Below are 5240 nucleotides of genomic sequence, written 5' to 3'. Positions count from 1 at the left end.
AACTAGCCCTTTCCGCTGCAACCGATTTCAGATTTCTACGCGAACTCGAACCCGAAGCTTCACCTAATCTCCCAGTAACTTCCTCTATCCTACTATCGCCTTCCGAAGACTTTCGCTTAACCGCGTTAGAACCCTGAGAAATGCTCATGTTGGATAGAGTCTGAACAATCTCGTTCAACATCTCCGTGCGAACCGCAGGGATTGATGAAAAAGGAGAAAAGTAATCATTCATCAATTTCCGTATGGAACATTTTAATTTGTCCAAGTCCTCAAGATCGTTGTCTTCATCTGCTATTTCTTGAAGACGAATGCAACGAACAAAATAGTGAACCAATCTGGTTTTCAGAGTATCTTTGATCCCGTCAAACGACACCTTATTCTCTAATATTTCTCGGATGGAGAGAACATTAGAGTCTACTATCTGAATTTCCTCATCTACGGACCTATTGCATCGTGTAAGGTCAATGTCAGCAGCATTGGAACCCTTCTCTTCCCTCAGACGGTCTCTCAAACGCCGCCGCAATGCTGCCTGACTACACTCAAATTAATTTACTGATAGAATCTAAGTGCAGAAAGCACATAGATTGCGAACAGGAGAAAAAAAATCATTCTAAGTGCAACTGATAAAAAATAAATGTTACTTTATTGAATTGTATTTTTGCTGTCATAAATTTAGAGTGCTGCAACATAAAAATTAACCCTGTCAACATAAAATCCAAGCATAAACATAACAAACGAGAAACGGACATGGCGCGCTGGAGACGCACATGTTGTCGCAGAAAATTGCGGAATTTTGTTTTCGAACATGATGCTCAAAGCATTAAATTTGCAACTTGGTTGGCATTGGCTGTTTTTGAAGGTAAGTAGTACTTATTATTCGAACTTTTAAAGGCTTCATATGCTACGTACATATCTTTTCTAGAATTGCACGGGACGTCGACCGCTTCTCCACCGTCACCAAGGACGAACAATTTGGGTGGGAGCTGCTGGACGACGCGGAGGTACCGGAAGAGCGCTGAGATACGCGAATAGAATCGATCCTAGCGGAGCTCCTTGGACCACCAACTTTGTCGGTCGTGGCATCAGCGGATCATCTGGACCATCATTTACGTTAGCTAGTGGCGTAAGTGGTGTGAATTGTCCAGCTAGACACAGCGCTAATCCCCCTCGAATTAACAAGTACATCGACCGATGGACCCGAAAAAAAAAGTCGCCACTTGGACACACTCTGCTCGTTCATCATCATGATTTGGCCCACGCGAGCTGGAACTTCCTGTGCACAATGACTAATAAATAAAACTTATTTTTCAACAATCAGAACATTCAAAACTTTAATTTGTTTTCATTTCAAACCTAATTCGTAATGAAAATAATGTTATCATTCTTATTAATAGGAACTATGCGCCTCACGATTAAAATGCCATCATTTGACTTTTATAAAGCAAAAGGCTTGCACTTAAAATTCATCTTGACTGACTTGGCGAAGTTTCGATAAGCCTGCACTTATTTTTGAAGTGCAAAAGCAATTGGTCACAATCTAAGTGCAAGGCGCTTATATTCAATATGTTAATTTATCTGAGTGTATCTTTTGCTTCGAACTGTACTGCTCTAATCAACAACTCATGTTCTACTTCCTGCCTCTCCAGATGATGCACAAGTAGATTGGAATATTGTGTTTGGATATCGAGATCCATTTTCGAATTTTAAATTTTTCACAATTCACAGCTTTCGAGTAACCACGGAATGTGAACAGATTTGAACCAGTATAAGCAATACTGAACAGCTGAATCGTTAGAAGAACGATTGCAAATTAAACGAATGTTTTTTCCTCCCGTGATAGGGAAAGATTGGAAAATGTAGCTGGAATTTACAATCCTTTTAGTTGGGCGCCAATTGAAACATTTTGACCCTTACTGTAACGTAAATAAGATCTCGGGGTCGTTTTTCCAATAAGAACGTATCTCTCTTTCCCTTTAACGTCTACGATGGTAACTCACTAATCAGCGATAAGGGGTGCAAACGAAACACGTGTCACAGGGGTGGAATGTACACTCAAAATCTACTTACCCCGGTATTTCAACTTTATACCTCAAAAGCACAGGAAAAACCCGATTTTCAGCCAGTTCAAAGGAAGACGAGGTTTGCTTGCTCCTTTTCGAGCACGGAAATACGAAAATCAAAAAGATAGCTTATTAGCTCAAGGATGCGCCTTTGTATAAAGAAGAAGCGACCACCTTTCAACTTAATAACATGTTTGGGTTTATTTGTCCCTGACTGACGTCACAAATAGTTAATAGGGAGTACTTGCCAGGGGCTTCATGCCCAGATGATGTTCCTGGTCACTGTAGTACAGCATGTCCAGCCGGTGTTACCCTGACGGAGGCGCAGACGGCGGGTGGGGTGGTCGTTGTTGGCTTGGTGGTGACGTTGTTGGCTTGGTTGGTGTCGTTGTTGGCTTGGTTGGTGGTGGTTCGGAGTAACTTCGTGGGCCTAGCAGGTGAGCCGTTGCTCCGACACTGCTGTTCCGGCGAAAGGGCCAAAGGGATTCTCACGGAGAACGATAGCGGTTGCCACCGATGAACCACAGGAGCACGATGGCAATGCTGGGTTGGCTTGACGACCTGAGGAGGCCTAACTGATGATGATGGAAGCGATGACGGTTGCCACCGGATATTACAGCTGGTTTTCGGGGGCCTAGCAGTGCGAGCGGATGCTCCTACACTGCTCTCTTGGCGTAATCGACCTGCGGAGGTCTGACGGTGATGGCAGCGATGGCGGTTGCCACCGGTTGGAAGATTTTCGACTCTAAACGGCCGACTCGGAATGGCGGACTGGGGATCACCGCCCCAAATCACAATGGCGGAATGCCAGAGACCAATAGGCTTGGAAAACGCAGATGCTCCCGTCGGTTGGCTTGAAACTTCTCTGTCCCGATCTTGACAAGCTGGACGACCCCTATAGCGAGGGGCTTTTGATCGTGCGCACTGATGGTTGGCCGACCGGGGTTGGAGCTTTCTGCGAAAATAGCCGGAACTTGTTCCGGAAAACCAAAAGAAAAAGGCCCTGATGTGGACCTGCCATATTGGCATTAGCCTCCCTATTGTGACGTCTCTTTATAATGATCTTTTTAAACAATTACCTTTTTCTAGTTTCTTAGGTTTTAACAATAGCGATTTTAACACAATAGCGTTTCTGTACACAATAGGTTTTCACGTACTACAATAGAAATTTTAATTAGGAACTATTTACAATTGACTCACTAGCTTTTCACCAACCGTACTAAATTTTTCTTTTTAAGCCACTTCCGTACTTTTGAAACTTTGCCGTACTAATTTTTAACTTCTTCTACAAAAAAAAAAACACAAATTTGAATTAATAAGCTATTATAATAAAATATTCAAACGTTTCAACCTGGAAAATTACACTTTAACGCGCCGCGCACTGCTACTTCGTCCAATGGATCGAACAGAAAAGAGGGGGTTTCCTTTCGGCTGAGTAGTTTTAAGCAATTGTCAAAATACGAAGGGCAAACTTCGGGCAAATCCCGGAGGTTGACATTTCTAATACCTTCTGCCTTGATAAATATCATCTTGATAAATGTACATTACCGACCTCTATATGTGACTTTTCTTTGGAGTGACAAGCGTTTGCTTCGCAACGCTTAACACTCTGACTATTATTACCTTTATACTGAGTTACTGGGAAAGGGAGGCGTGAGTGCCTCATCTGTCAGTTCGACTTGTGAGAGACGCCACTCACTCTCAATTCAAATTGGTTTACACGGAGGGAAAAAGTTATTTTGTTTTTACTTGTGTTGGAGGCAACAAGAGTAGTAATTGTGACCAATGGTTACAATCTCAACCGATTTTAACGACCGATAGTTCATTCGACGCGGAATCTGGTCCCATTGTTTCCTATTGAAAATGGTTCAGATCGGTCCAGCCGTTCCGGAGTTATGGCCATTTAGGTGTTCCGGATCGGTACCCCAGAAAGGGACAAGATATGAAAATACTACAAACCCATGCATGCGACACATTACACCGTGACATTTTCGATAACCTGATGAACGGTTATCAGAAAAATAGCCTCAGACCATATCTGAACCGGTGGTATTCCAGAACCGGTTCCGGGTGTCCCGCCTGAGGTGGCCAAATATAAAAGTGAACCAAACTAATGCATGCGACACATCAAATAGCGGCTTTTTCGAAAACCTGATGAACGGTTGGCAGGGAAATAGTCTCGGACCATATCTGAACCGGTAATGTTCCCGAACCGGTTCCGTGTGTCCCGTCGAAAGTGGCCAAATATAAAAGTGAACCAAAGCCATGCATGCGACACATCAAATAGCGGCTTTTTCGAAAACCTTATGAATGGTTGGCAGGAAAATAGTCTCGACCATATCTGAACCGGTAATGTTTCCGAACCGGTTCCGTGTGTCCCGTCGGAAGTGGACAAATATAAAAGCAAACCAAACCCATGCATGCGGCACATTAAATAGTGGTTTTTTCGATAGCCTGAAGAACGGTCAGCAAGAAAATAGTCTTAGACCACATTTGAGGCAACCGGCAGTATTCGGGAATCGGTTTCGGGAGTCGGAGGGACTCAAATATAAAATTGAACCAAACCCATGCATGAGACACATCAAATCGTGACTTTTCCGATAACCTGGCAAGAAAAGAAAGCCTCAGATCACATTAATAGAGACTAATGTTAGTTAGAGTTGTGTTCCAGAACCGGTTCCGAGTGTCCCGGCGGAATTGGTCACAAGTTAAATTGAACAAAACCCATGCATGCGACACATCAATTCGCAGCTTTATAGGAAACCTGATGCACAGTTAGCAAGAAACTAGTCTCAGACCATATTTGGGACAATCGGTACTGTCCCGGAACCGGTTCAGGGTGTCCCGTCGGAAGTGGTTAAATGTAAAATTGATCCAAACCCATGCAAAAAACTTTGTCGAAGACTGCAAAGTGATCTGTGATTGTGGAAAAAAATAGCTTAGTTTGTAACTATCGTTTTCATATTATTCGGATTCCAGTGATAGTGAAGGTGATCAAGCAGTCAACTGAAAGGTCTGATATTGTTCAGCTAGTGCCTATACGTTGCACATAACATCAGAATATGAGCCACCAAAAAGTTTCCCTGCTCGATTGATTGATTGATTTGTCTTTATTAGAGAGACTTTAGCCCTTGGCTGGTTCGTCTCTTTTCCCTGCTCGATGATAGGTTTGATAAAATT

General features: G+C 43.1%; 1 long non-coding RNA gene across 1 annotated transcript; it reads left to right on the top strand.

Annotated features, from left to right (window-relative positions):
* Positions 1-575: 575 nt before the first annotated feature.
* Positions 576-1190, top strand: LOC134292009 (uncharacterized). Its single transcript, XR_009999408.1, has 2 exons — positions 576-859; positions 923-1190. It is a non-coding gene; the product is annotated as an uncharacterized LOC134292009 (long non-coding RNA).
* Positions 1191-5240: the final 4050 nt, after the last annotated feature.

Source organism: Aedes albopictus, chromosome 3 (genome assembly GCF_035046485.1).
Source record: "Aedes albopictus strain Foshan chromosome 3, AalbF5, whole genome shotgun sequence".
Lineage (NCBI taxonomy): Eukaryota > Metazoa > Arthropoda > Insecta > Diptera > Culicidae > Aedes > Aedes albopictus.
This window is presented reverse-complemented; position numbering and strand designations above follow the sequence as displayed.